This window comes from Alligator sinensis, unplaced genomic scaffold (assembly GCF_000455745.1).
Source record: "Alligator sinensis unplaced genomic scaffold, ASM45574v1 scaffold486_1, whole genome shotgun sequence".
Taxonomy (NCBI): domain Eukaryota; kingdom Metazoa; phylum Chordata; order Crocodylia; family Alligatoridae; genus Alligator; species Alligator sinensis.
In genome coordinates this window covers 1,826,632-1,841,627 of record NW_005842053.1, presented here as the reverse complement: position 1 = coordinate 1,841,627, position 14,996 = coordinate 1,826,632, and the positions used below count along the sequence as shown (strand labels likewise).

Here is a 14,996-nt window from a genome sequence, read left to right as displayed (position 1 = left end):
TGCACATATCCCCAAATTCTGAAAGATGTTCAGCACTTGAGTGCTGCCTAAATAAACTAGAGGTAGATGTCAGAAAATGAGTTTATCTATAATATGTTATGATAATCTCCACATTTTCTGGTACTGAGAAAGGTTGCCAAGATGTTTCATTAATAATTTTTGCTATGTATAATGCCAGTTATGTGGGCAGAGGGACGCTCCCTGTTTGGAACCAGGAAGTAGGGGAATATATTCGAAATGAGAGCAATTATCTGCCTGGCAAGAAACCTACCCCTCCTACTATGCAGCTCACATAACAGTAAAGCAGAATTCCAGATCTTGCTACCTAGGAAGTATAATGGACATTCTATTTCTACTCCACTGGCAAACAAACAGAGTGCCCCAAAGGAGAAGAGCTGGAACAGGCAGTAAGCCAAATGTTACCTAACTTACACAACAGCAAATAGGACTGTCTGGTTGTGTGGAAAGAGAACAAGTTGCCCTGTATTAATATTGCTAGATCTTCTAAGCAGCTTGCATGCAACCAAGATCTCTAGAGGCTGTTACATTTGCCTCTTGGCGCTTGCCCAAGGCCAGTACACTTCTGCACTGCCACTTACTCTGGACTAAACCTAACTGACTCAATACAGACTTCAGTAAAAGCCCTCAGAACTGAGCATTACATTATGACACTAATTTAATATTTCCCAAACCTCATGGGTTTATGCCACAAGTAAAGCTGTGTACTCTCGCACCCCCTACTTCAGCTGCTGCTACCAGGTCCCTCACCACCAGTGAGGGAACTGGCAGAAATCAACATCAAAGGGGGAAGTGGCAGTGGTGACTGAAGTAGAGGGACCCGAGTGTGGTTGATATAGGGGGACACTGCCAATTGCCACAGTGATTCACACGTGCCCATCCCAAGAACTGTTCATGCCCACCACCTTCAGTGGGCACAGCCTACTGTTTGGGAAATGCTACATTATAGCATTACATTATAAGCACTGCATTACATTACTGAGGCATTGCATTATAAACCTACATTAAGGGCATGGACAAATGACCAAATCATGGCAAAGTAAATATGGGTGGGGATTTGTAATGCATTACAAAGCTAATCTATGGTATCTTAACCTTCAATAAAAGAGGATCTTTTATTTTTTTGGTTTCCCATGCCCTATAATTATCAAGGGTAGTTTGCCTCCTGTGATAGCAACAAGCTGCCTGATTCTGAGGTTCTATTTATATATTAGAGCATTTTTATGTCTTCTCTAGCTTCATCACTGTTGTAGAACCCAGGTAGGAAGTGATAAATTGCAGCTGAGACCTTTATATTAGTTGAGAATTTTCCCCAACTGGGAAAATCTCATCTGGCCAATTAGATACAAAAGCTAATCCCACTGCACTGTCTGGACAGCACTAAAGAGATGTACTGCAAATAAAGTATCTGTCCTATAATGTGCTGTAAAAGCACACTGAATGGTTTTGTTATATAAGTATGCTTGGATGCAGGCATTCACCAACATTTCAGTTCTCCAAGTGGAAAGAGTCAGTACAACTCATTGGTGCCTATGCTTGAAAGGAATGAAGGCAAACTAATTTCCCTGAAGTACATGCTCTGACAAACTCTTAAGACTCAAATGCATCTAACAGATTAAATTATATGTGGTGAGATTTTTTTTTTAAAAGATAGGAGGCCATTAAACAATTTGATGTTATTAATCTGTCAAGTAAAAAACTTCAAAGGAAGCAAATATTTGTAAAAATAACTTTTAAACCACAAAGGAAATTAAATATACAAATATCAACAGGAAAATAGTGGTAATGGAAAACTGAGAAAATACTGGAAGAGAAGCAATTCATCTATGTTTTTAAGGATGCCTATGTTATTTAAGGCATATAAATGTAACCCGGGTCCACCCAAGGGTGTGCCCTATTCTCAATTGAATGGGATGGGTAGGCAGGAGGGGGTGCTGTGAGAGGGATGCCAGAATTTCAAGCAGATCCCACTTTCCTCTATAGAGTTAACCCAAGCCCAAAGTTCTTAACTATATACAATTTATTAAGTTATAATATACGTAAACATAAAACTAAATATCATATATATATATTTATGCAGAGAACACTAACCTAAATCACAATATAACATTTCAATTACACAATATAATGCACAAACATAAACAATCTTAATAACATCTATTCCATAATATAGTCCCTGACCCATGGCAAGAGATAGTCCTCCTTCCAATGGGGTCCCTTGGGAGCTATCCAGGAAGCACCAGGGGCCCCTCCCCTTAGGGCCTTGACTAGGCAGGGGGCTGCTCACCCAGACCCTTCTCTGGGTTTGCCCACCTGAAACATCTTTTTCCTCTGTGGAACCCAAGGGCCCAATGACTCATGCTCCCTCAGGTGGCGGTGGTCAGGGTGCAGCTCAATGGGGTCTCGTCTGCTGAACTGCCTCTCCAGGCCTCTCCCATGCCGCTGGGCTCCTCTCTACCCTGTGTTCCGCTCTGGGCGCTGAGGACTCAGCTCCTCTCAGCTGCTGGCTCCTGCGTGCTGAGCCTCACACTGCAGCACTACTATTTCCCTGTGCCCTGGGTCAGCACTGAGGACTCTCTTAGCACAGGCTGGGTCCTTCAGGCTCCGGCTAGCCATCCTCATACCAGGTGGCTAACCCAAGCAGCCTCCGTGGCTCCCTGACTCCCAAGGCTCAGGCCCATGAGCTGCCCTGTGCACCATGGGACCTGGCTGCTTGCTGGGAGATGGGGCCTGAGCTACCTCACTGCAGCCCCCAAGGCCCTGCTGGGGTTGCAGGCTCAAGCTGCTGCTTGTGGCTCCCGAAGACTGGGCTCCATGCACTGAACTGTGCACTGTGATGGGCCTGAGCAGTCTCACACTGCTCCCAGGGCCAGGTCTCCATTCACCATCCCTGTACACCATCAACAGCCCGAGAGGTCTCGCACTGCTCCCAAGGCTGCTCCTCCAGTGGCAGCTTCAGGAGCCTTGGGCCTATTGCCTGCTGGGGGAGAGGTCTCCAGCTTTTCTTGTCTTCACTCTTCTTGAGTCCCTCACTGCATCTGCCACTCGTGCTGGGCACGCACCTCCTTTTATACGCTCCAGGGCTCCGCCTCTAAGTCTTCCAGACCTGACAGTTTACAGCCTTCAATTAGGTCCAGGGGAGCTCTTCTCCCCCTCCCCTCAGGAAAGGGATGTGACTTTATTTCTCCTGCTGCCTCCTTATTGGTGGATGGGCTCTACCAATCAAAACAGCAGGATCTCAAGCCTGGGACTCAACCCAAGCTCTGAAAGGTGAGCCTGCTACACAAAAAAATCCTTACCGATATTAGAATGAGGGCAGTCTCAATTGACAATCTGCCTCTGTTGAATCTGTTGCAGCCTTTCTGGCCCTACTGGGACACCAACTGCCTTAAGGGCTGCATTTGTGACCTCCTCCTACCTGTACAGCCACGCCTATACCTTGCAGATGTTATATATTATCACTTCAGTGGGGTTGCCCACCCCACTGCAATGCTTGGATCCCTCAGGCCTCAAAGCCTTTGGTAAGGCTTTGACCTTCCTGACTTTGGCCCCTTTTTTCTGGCTGTGCCTCCTCAGCCTAGGTCAACTGCATCAGATATTGGCCTCCTTTTCTCCTCACTCATTTTTTCTGGTGCTTAATCAGAACAAAAAAGCAAGAAACCACTTTAGAACAAATATAAAACAATATTTGGTCAGCCTTCCTTCCATGGGGCTGTCACCTCTCTGTGCTTAGGGTATTTCAATTCCTGCCAGGGTGTCTCAGGCAGCCTCCCTCCTGAGAGCTGTGTCTCCTTTAAAGCACCGGCCCTCTCTCTGCCTTTCTCCAGACATTGGGTTTATGTGCCATGAAGTGCTGCCCCTTTGGGTCTGGTGACTCCCTAGCCCTGTTCAGATGTTCATCTTTAGGTCTAATTGTCAGCTTGCTTGTCCTCTTTAGCTCAGCTGCTTGCAGCCCTCGTCTTATGGCTGCCTGGGAGTCCGCTCTATTCTCCTGCCTACTGTTGTGCAGCTAGCCTTGTCCCCAGCTGCCTGCTTACCCACATAGCCAGGCTAGCCTTCTGTGCCATCTCCTTTCTAGTAATAGGAACCCTTGGCTTCCTGTTACACAGCTCCAAGGGGATCTGTCAGCATCTCCAGACTCTGTGATCTCTTTTATGAGACTGGACAGTTTACTGTTGGGTGGAAGAGGTGTGAGACTGGGTGTATCTGGGTAAAGGGTAAAACAAATGGAGAGGCTTTAAAAATGCCTGTACATGGACATCAAAATATACATTACATTAGTGGCCACTGAACTTTCTGGTCTTTTGCATCTGATGCCTGCCAGGGTATCAGTGAGCACTAATGTAATGTATATTTTGATGTACACATGCAGGCATTTTTGATCCCAAATCCCAGGGGCAGGAGGCATAATTGTTGGGACTCGGGGATCAGATCCCAATCACAGAATCAGAGAAAACGAGGGTTGGGAGGGACCTCCGGAGGTCATCTACTCCAACTCCTTGCTCAAAGCAGGACCATCCCCAACTAGATCATCCCGGCCAAGGCTTCATCTAGCCAGGTCTTAAAAACCCCCAAGGATGGAGATGCCACAGCCTCTGGGTAGCCTCTTCCAGTGCTTTACTACCTTCCTAGTAAGAAAGTTTTTCTTAATAGCTAACTTAAACTTCCCTTGCTGCAACTTGAAACCATTGCTCCTTGTTCTGTTATCTATAATGTCTTTAAATGAATGTGTGCCAGAGGCTTCAGCTGAACAGCTTAAAATATACTTTGAAACTATATGAAAAATGATTAAAAAGGTGATGCCAAGATAAAAATTCAGAACACTAAGGATATGTTTAGTGCAGCATGGGGTTGAAATATCTGGGCTAGATTTAAACTAGTGGGCTCAGGTACTTGTGGTAGTCTATCTATCTAGTGTTTCTTGGGTATGTTACCTTCCTTCATGGCACTGTAATTCAGTGCCAGGCTAAGCTCTGTGCTGCCACAGCAAAACTGTTACCTATCCTACCTAGTTTGAAGCTATTTTGGATAGCTCCATGTCACACACCAGTCACTACTCAGTCCTACTTCTTATATTCTTTGCCTTAATTCTAAGATTGGCTTAGAGAATGGAATACTTTTAGCCTTAAGAAAAAAGAGGTTTTCAATCAATATGTGTTTTACAATTGTGTAGTAGTCTTCAAGTTGAAGTATTCTTATTAAAAACACTGAAGGTCTAAATAAGTGGCTTCTTGAGAAATGTAGTTTTAAATTAATAGCTAAACTATGGATATATAGGCAATAGGACTGTGTGAAGGGGGATATTAAATAATGATTTAGTAGACTATTAATATGTTTTAGGAAATAGCATCAAGAACTCTAGAAAGAAATAAACCATGCTGATCAGCAGTGACCCCTTAGTTCTGCAAATAAAGCAACAAAGGTCTGAGTCTAATTTTTTCATTTGCTCTTTTTATTACTTTGTTTTTTTACAAGCAAAAAAGACATCACAGTTCAAGGGAATTATTTCCCTTTTTGTCATCAGCTTCATATGTTACAATATAATCCTGGTGGCTAGATTATTCCTTTTGGAATAGCACCGAGTGAAGGGTTCTTCATAAACTTCATCACCCCAGGTGTTACATGTACCACATGCTGGGAAATAACAAGAAAGGGCTCCCTGCTCATAAAAATAAACTGCCTTTACTAAGAGAGAGATTTACAGAAATGCTATGATTGCAGCTTGTGTTCTACTAACATGCACATGGTCTCACTCCTTGGTGCCTCTCCAAACTCTTCCATTCTGCAAACCATATTCCTTTCTGCAGGTGGCTACATTTGTCTTTATGGCATACGTTGTTGGTTTTTGTAGTGTGAGTATTGACTGATTACAGAAAATCTTTTGTTACTGCTAATGGAGGGTGATTTGTTCTTTGTTTCTTCTCACTCACCAACATCAGGCCATCTGATGGCTAAATTTTTTTCTATGCCCTCCTATCTAAGACATTGGCCTTGGCGTACTCCCTGAGTTTGCTAGTTGTCTGGGTTTGAGTGCTGCTACTCTGTGATAGCTTCACCTCTACAACTCTGGGCAAATCTACATGTTTATTCATATGCCATAGTTACTGTGCATTAAGTTTAGTACTTATATAACCAAGTACTAAATCCATGCTCAGTAACACACGTGACTGCACAGGAGCGCTGGTGCACAGCTTTTTAGTGATGCAAACTGCACAGTAGCCTAATACTACTGCACATTAGTGTATTAGCAAGGTTTTTGCCCTGCATGCTAATGCACAGTAGAATTAGGCTACTGCACAGTTGGCGTCTTGTGTAAAGATATGCCCTATGTATATGTCCTTAGGGGCAGATCCAGGGAGGGTTCAGTGGCACACTTGCACTCCCCTTCGATTACTGTTCCACCCAAAGTTTATAACCAACTGCCTGGCAGTAGCAGCAGCATTTCTATTCAGGCAGCAGAGAGGGAGTCAACTGAGGTTCTTGCTCATTATAATACACCCGCTTTGTTTTAAACCATTCCACATTTTAATGACCATTTCCATTCCACAGGTGTTAATGATCCTCTTCTCTTTCTAATGGTCTCCAATGGTTCCACTAACCAAGCTATCCTTTGTTCTGCAGTTCTGCTCTCTGCTACCTGTTCCTGGTAATATAGCTCTTATATTACAGGCATAAAGACTACCTTTAACTCTAACTACAAACATTAACTCAGGTGTGGAAATAACTTTCAGTGAAGCACTGGATGCACTGTCAAGATGCTTAAGAATGTTAGATTAGTGGTTTATGAATGTGAAAGAGATGTATATTTAATTCCAGTAACTATAGAACTTATGAAACTTCTTTTGATTATTGTTGCCTGCAAGATATAGCAAATTAATGCACATTCCTGTAAAGTTATATTTATTTTTGCTTAAAGTGAATAATATAGCCCGAAGCCCCTAGCCTATTGGTAAAGTTTATAGTTTCTTTTTAACTAGGGTGTATATGTTGTGGTATATGTGATGCACTGCACTCCCCTTTTTCAAAATCCTAGATTTGCTCCATGTACATCTTGATTCATATCTGCGATCAGTAGTGACTTTCCTGGACAATACTTTATCCTCACATCAGCATACTGGAGTTTCACTAGCATTTTAGCTCCCAGATCCTGCGCATGGGTGTGCAGATAGTGTCAGGATAAGAGATAGTACACAGGAGACAACAGTGACCTATCTCCATCTAACCAGTGGGCACATCAATAGTTGAAAGCACTGAGAAGTTAGCTATCTGGCTAACCTTCAACTTGACTCTGCACATGAAGAAAGCATGGTGATGAAAGAGTAATTCAGCAGCAAGGTGGTGTCTAAAGAGCAATCTTAGATCTGTACTTAGTCCCAGCTGTACTAGATAATAGCAGTGTCTGGATTGTTTTGGACAGGCAGAGAGGTCAGATGGGAGACAGCAGTGAAATGACTGGACAAAATAAAGGCATCATCATGTCTGGACTTGACATCATAGAATTAACATCAAACCACCTCTTCATAGAAGTCAAATGGCAGAGGTGATATATTTTATTAGACCAACCAGATATTTACAAAAACAAACAAAAAAATTATTTGCAAGCTTTCAGGCACACTCACCCTTCCTCAGGTGTAGGGGAATGCAAAGATTGTAAAATTCCTCTTAGGGGGAAATGAAAATTCATATTTCACAGGAGGGCTGAAGGTGGTGTAAGATCTCCTGGTTGGAAAAGTTAATTTTGTACAAATTAGGCTCAGATAAAAGTCAGAACAGTCTATTTACCTTGATGTTGTCTAGTGTCAAGCAGAATGTTGAATTATGTTTCCTTCTGGTTATGATATTTCATATTTCACAGGAGGGTGTGGTGATATCTGAGCCTAATTTGTACAAAATGAACTATTACAACCCGGAGATCTTACAACACCTTCAGCTGTCCTATGAAATATGAATTTTCATTGCCAGCTAAGAGGAAGTTTACAATCTTTGCACCCTCCTGTGCCTGAGGAGCGGTGGGTGTACCTGAAAGCTTGCAAATAATATTTTTTGCAAATATCTAGTTGGTGTAATAAAAGATATCACCTCTGCCATGAGTTCAGATTCCTTTTGCCTGTAGACCAAAATGGCTACAACCTGTATCCCTGGAGGCCAAGTAGTAATTTTCCCCTTTGGCCTAGAGGTGAACCTGCCTCAGTGTATCACTGGGGCACTGTTTGTTCACTGTACAATCATGCCAGGAAGTGGGAAAATTGAGGCAAAGGATTACTGCCCAAGTTACTTATCAAGGTTTGTTTTTAATTATTTTCACATAATATTGATTTGTTGATGCCTTTCCTATGGTCCTCTCCTTTAAAGATTAGCTGTACTTGCTTGATATGCTGACCCAGCTTTTGACAAACACTGAATACTGCTTATTCTAGGCCTGATGGGAGGAATTTAGCTTTCTCACATGTCTTGGAAAGGGCTTAAGCCAATTTTGTTTTGTAAGTTGATAAATAAATCTTAGATTTTAAAACTGGTCCCTATTGCTGCTGACAAGAACGGGCAGAAAATTGTCATCAAAAACTTATTGAAAAAGTAGTAAAGATGGAAGCATTGTGCTAAAGTAAAAACATTTCATTCATCTGCTTTTTTACTTTAGTTTGCCGTCAAGTTTTGCCTTACGACTAGTCTTATGTGGTATGTCCCATTTAAAAAGAAGCTATTTGATCTATCTGTACTTCAATTATATGTGTACCTTTTGCCAAAACAACGCCGCAACCCCCTTTGACTAGTTAGCTGCCATATTTGCAGTGGTGTTATGAAGCCAGCTGTATGGGCAAATGGAGACTGTTGAGAGAAAGACAAAACCAGGAAAAATTGTTTGGAGTCACAGTAGCTGACACACCAGAATATGATGCAGTGAGTGATAGGCAGGAGAGTGGTGCAAGCTCAGTTTTGAACACTGTAAAACTCCCAATAATGTAATGTTAATAGGTAAGAAAAGGGCCACTTACCACAGGGCCTGTTTAGCCTGCTAACAGATAATGTGAGGAAATCTCTAAAGCTGTCTCTTAGCCCAATTAGCATTTTCAGTTCTGATGATTTTGAGTGTAGTAGAAGACAGACTCAAAGGAGCCCATTCAACTGCACTGTTAAACTGCAGCCCTATCCATGAGCTGTTTGGGGAAAGACTTCAAACACAAAGACACAAACATTTAGGATCATTGGAAATTAAGTTGACATTGGAAAGAACAGATCACCTTGTCACACTTCTTTCACTGGTTTTAGTTTACTTTCCAGGCCGTCAAGAATGAGGTATCAGTGAGAGTGATATCAAGCCGTATACATAGAGATCTGCAGCTCTGCAGTCACACCATAGGGATAACCCCTCATAATCTGTACATCCAAAATTGAAATTAATTTGAACTAAAATCATCAAAATATTTGTACTGCCAAATAGTTGTACTGGAAAACACTGTGGAACAGTCAATCTGTTTGTCAACTGATGACAGCAGAGAGCTCCTTCATCTGTGATCTTCAGACCACAAGACAATAATTGGCATTAAATACAGTTGGATGATGTGTCCAGTGCAGGGTTCATGTAACCTAAGGCATTCCTTCACATGCTATACCTTGATCTGACCCAGAAGACCACTCAAACTACAAAAAAGCACACAACCTTGGTAGTATAACTGAGGAGGTGGGCAATGGGGAGTTGCAAAAACAGTCATATGCCTCTGCATATCCTCTCTGCTGAGTTAACTGGAAGTAGTTAAATCTGAAGGGTAAAAGTCCTATGGTCTTCACTGTCTTCCAGTTCAGTCCAAGGTATAGTTCAACAGCCTGATCTTTGTATCCAGGTTTCTAAACAAGCCAGTACTGTGTTGTCTCAAAGACTGCTTTTCTTTCAGCTACTTTCCAGAGAAGCAGGAAGATCAACAGAGCCTAGGTTCAAACTAGAATCAGCCAGCTACAGGGTGCTCTATGTGAAGTGAACTCAGGTATAGTATACATTACCATGAGGTACATGGTCCCACTAAATTCTGAAATCATCTTGAAAATTTTGCCTCTGATATTTCTTGGAGTTGAAGTGTGGCTACAGCAAGTTATACTTGGAGCAAATCAGCTATACCCAGTTACTCATAAATGAGGGGTTTCGGAAGAGGAGACAGCCTCTAAAGGAACAATGGTACAGTTCAAAATGGACTGTGGACACTTGTTTCCTAAATATGGATGTGATGATATTTCTAAAAATGGCGCACACTATTTATTTGACCATTCTTATTTCAGGAAATGAAATGGCTAGAGAGATTATTTTGCATTTGGCAGTCAGAAAGCAGCAACCTGAATAAGCAGAACCTGGTTAAGGTGATCACATATTGGGCTGTCTATTAATACCCCACTACACAATGAAAATGAATGCCTGCAGAGGGAAATTTATTAGCTGGTGTGCTGCCATTCTCACAAAGAGAGAGTCAATGACTCCACAATGAGAATCTCCATGACAATAGTAGTTTACTGTTACTTATGGTCCCAATTCAGCAGGGTGCACTTGCAAAGTCCCATTGAGCACTACATGATTAAACACCTACTTAGGTTTGTTGATGAACTAGGACATGAACACTCAGTATTTGCATTTATGAAATGTATTTCAAATGTGCTGCTATCAAACACCCATTAAATACAAATGGCCTGATCTGAGGAAACCCTGCTTTGAATCCAGCAGGATTTGAGGGCACAGACCATGGGAGAGATTGCACAAAGGAAGGATTAAAAAACAGTACCTTACAGTTATACATCTCTCTGTCAGCCCAAAGGATTTCATAAGCTACAATTTATGAAGAAAGCTGTCACCTACCTTTAGGACAAAACATCAGCTGTTCAGTAGGAAGCAGCAATACTACACAATAGTTTAGGAGAGGAAGTGAAGAGATGACAGTAACCAATTGCAACTCTAGGGAGGGACAATACTTTTTAACCCAATTAAGAATTTAATCACAATAAAGCTAATTATCTACACCTTTGCAAAAATGCCACAGGTCATGAGACCAACATCTGCACTCTGGAGAACAGAAGTATAGCAAAATCTGCAAGTAGCCTAAGGAGAAGCATGCAAGGAAGAGGCACAGCTTGCTTTTCCTTTGAGCTAGAGAAGAAGAAAGGAAAATAAAACCCTCACATAGCTTATGTTTCATCCAGCAACTGCAGAGATGTCCCTGCTGTGAACTGATAACTGAGAACAATAATAGATGTAGACTGACTTTATCAGCTAAGCAAAGTTATAATAAATGTAGACTGACTCTATCAACTAAGCAAAGTTATTTACTTCTTGGAAAATAACATCATCAGCTCAGCTAAGAAATGGGTCAAAATGGAACCAGCTCAGTAAAAAGAAAAACTGTCTCCAGACTGTGTCTAAACCTGATACGGTTTAGAAAACCATATCCCATTTAAACTGTTCTGCTAAACCAAAGCCAGGTATCCTCATTTCATCTCTGATGCAGATATTTCTAGCTATACTGCCTGTTAATTGTGTGAATGGAAAAAAATGCCTGCTGTATACTATTCAGGTTGTAACTTGTTATTCACAAACTTTAAAGAGATGTTTTTTATTTATATGATTATTTTACAGATACACCATTATACATATTATATTTTACATGGATTTTTGGCATGAAAAAATAGGCCTAGTCTTGGTCTTGTTTTACATTGTTGAATGAGGCACATAAGCAGATGGTCTTAACTTGGATGCAGACTCACACAACTCATTCCAGGGAAGGGGAGGGACTGAACAGAAAAAGAGCTGTAACCATCCTGCAGTTTTATAGAAGGGAATCCCTATATGTGAGTTACTTGAAGCTACTTCACCCCAAGTAGCCATGAGGATACATACTATGGCCCTCCTTCTCTGCTTCACATACAGGGGGGTCTTCAGGTTGTAGGAATTGCTTTAAGGCACTAGGGAGCAGGAAGAGGTATAAAAGGACTGGATTTTTTTAACCCCCTTCCCCCCAAAAAACAAACAGCAAACCAAAAAATGTTGTTTCCAAAGAGTAGAAAAGCAGAGAATGAAGTAACTCTCCTTATTCATTTGGCACATGCATCTCTTGCAGACTCAGTGGCATGAAAATAATGTCCTTGACTGGACTACTGGAAAGAGTTAATAAAAGTAATGGACAAAAGACTGAAATTATGGATAACGACAGGAAAGGAGTAAAAGGAAAGCATTATCTTACCATGGAAACTGCTGGTGCTGCATATAGATAAGAGTCTGTCAGCATTTCCTTTTTAAATCCCCTATTTACAGGGATTTATAACTCAGCTGTGGAAAGTCACTCCAGGCTGAACCATGGCTTATAAGGTCTCAGGAAATAAGCTTCCCCCTACCCAAAAATTAAACCAGTTTAACTGTTTCATCCTTAAATACTACAGATATTAACTCTTTAAGAGCTCCATGAATAGCTACTAGAAAGTAAGATGACACATTCTGAGTTGTAGACACTTAGCTGAAGCATTTTTTTCCAAATAACTCCTGATCTTTATAGATAGTTTACAAGTTCAAAATCTGAAGTTTCCTTCTTTTTGAGCGAACAGATGGAGACAAGCTGCAAGAGATGGACTCCACCTGCAAATATTTTGATTGCAGGAGTATAACTAAAGTTGCCTGTAAATAACCTTAGGCTTCCCACTGAAGGGGTGAATGGGGCCTGTCCAGGTCCCAGAATAAGGGTATGGACAGGTGTTCATTTGTAGTGTCTCAGCACTCTGTACTACCACAAAAATATAGTGCTATGGGGGCATAAATACATTCCAGCCCCCTGGGTTGACAGCAATATATTCACCTCAAAGGTGAGCTCTCCAGCATGGGGACTATAGAGGGATGCTTCTTAGGTCCCCTTTCCACCATGGGACCCTGATCACTGACAGCCTACTCTCTCCCCTTCTGGGGAAGCGAGGAGGTCATCAGTGGCGAGCTGGCAGCTGCTAAAAAGCAGTCCCAGTAGCACCACCACTGCTGCCAGAGCCCTAGCTCTTCCCAGGGCTCTGGGAACAGGAATTCACTAACCCTCTCCCCCACACTCCCACCCACCACTTGTGCACTCTACCAATCAGCTGATCAGCAGAGCCAGGCAACTCTGGTTTTGTTGCACTTGCAGAGCTCTAGCCACCTCTTCCTAATGGTGGAAAATTGCTGCCACTATTTTAAGATCTCTGGCTTACCCTGCTCCCTGAAAACTCACTGCTAGGTAGGCTAGCAAGGAGCCAGTTGCACTCCCTCTTCCTTATTTCTTCCTCCAATGTGTACTTCACAGACATTACATATAGCACTGCAAGACACAGCCCTACCAAGAAGTTCTTCTTTGAAAAAGCAATATTTTGTATGATTTTCACCCTCTTTCTAGTGGTATAAAAATATTGAATGGCTGTACACTCAATTTTTGTATTGCTACAAGGGTGTATTTAGCACTAGAAAGGTAACATCTGTCTATGGCCTAAATTAGCTTGAAAGTTGCTGCTATTTTCTCCCAGATGCCTAAACCAGAGGCCAGTTCTGACACCTAAGGATTGCTGGGGCATGGTAGTTTCCAGAACATACCATAATGCCACAGAAAGAGGGAAAATGAAGCAAAATGCAAAAGCCACTGAAGTGCCCAAGCCACCCAGAGCTCTCCGTCTCCTGGAATGTCCATAGGACCCCAGATCTGCTTGCTTTCTAACGTCACCATCAGATCCATGTGCAACAGCCCTGAAACAGAAACAATATCTAACCCAGAGTGTTGTCTCTGTTCCTTGGTTGGATGAAAACAACATTTAGAATCAGGTTTTGCTTTCCAGTGGTCAGAATCACAAGTCTGAAACGTGGTGTTTGCAAATATTAGGACCTGACAAATAAAGGTGTTGCCTACAAAAGCTTATGCCTCTGAATGCATGAGTCTTTAAATGTACCAACCTGCCCTGCATTCTGTCTGACCTCAGATTGAAACAACTAACTACCTTTTCTCTGCAAATATTTTGCAATACTTGTTTAAAATGTGACTATTTTTTGCAGAAACACTTGCCAATGAACTTCTTAGCTAGATTATTTATAGAGAATGCACAAAAAAAGCTATTACAGTAATTTTTTATTTTTGCAAATATGTCAGTTATATCAGATTTCCCATTAGATTCCTCCTCCCTTTTCCTTACTTTTTGGAAACATACAGATTTTGCATTTTAGAACTGGAAGGAATGCTAAGGGTCATCTGGTTCAACCCTCAAAGAGCATGTGATCAAAACCATGACTTTGGAAATATTAGCACCACAATTTAACCAGCACACCTCAAAATGTGCAACAAGGATGAGATTCCATCCCATACAAGCACAGCCAATGGATAAGCAGCCCATCTCCTTCAGCACTTGACCACTTTGTCTTTCTTTGTACTATTGCACCACAGTTTGTGGAAAAGTAATTATTTGTAGCAAAAACAACAGTATATTCACAAGAAAATACTCACTGCAGATTTTATGGCACATCCACTCAAGGCATGATTGTATCAAGGGAAAACCAGATATAGAATTTGCCCTACAGCTAGCAAGTTGGGTTTATTATAAACTTTCCACCAATAAGGATAAAACTTCTTTCTCTCTCATTTTTTTATATCTTAAAAAATATGGAGTCAGGCAGGCATAATATTTAAAGCAGCAATTTTTCTATTGTTTAGAAATCTAATCACTTATCAACATTTATATGAGTGAAAAACTTACCATTTGATATCAAGAAGATTTTGAAGGGAAATTTGTATTCTTAAAGCCATAAAATAAAATGCAGTAACATAAAAAAACAACTCTACTGACATCCAGATTATAAGAGAAAGGGAAAAGTGCTTTTATCCTGGATTGGAAGAAGTGAACTTTCCATGAGCAGTTCCAATCCCAAATTCAGTTCAAACCTGTCCTTTTGAACCATCCAGCTGTAGTGCAAGAGGTGTTCATTTCTTGATGGAGATATGCCAAGGCAT

General features: G+C 41.6%; 1 long non-coding RNA gene across 1 annotated transcript in view; it reads right to left on the bottom strand.

The window, feature by feature from the left end:
* The window catches only part of LOC102379838, a 78,641-nt gene extending 63,874 nt beyond the window's left edge, over window positions 1-14,767 (bottom strand). The window contains exon 1 of the long non-coding RNA XR_323740.1: window positions 14,743-14,767. This is a non-coding gene — a long non-coding RNA (uncharacterized LOC102379838). The remainder of the gene's footprint in view (window positions 1-14,742) is intronic.
* Between the last annotated feature and the right edge of the window lie 229 nt (window positions 14,768-14,996).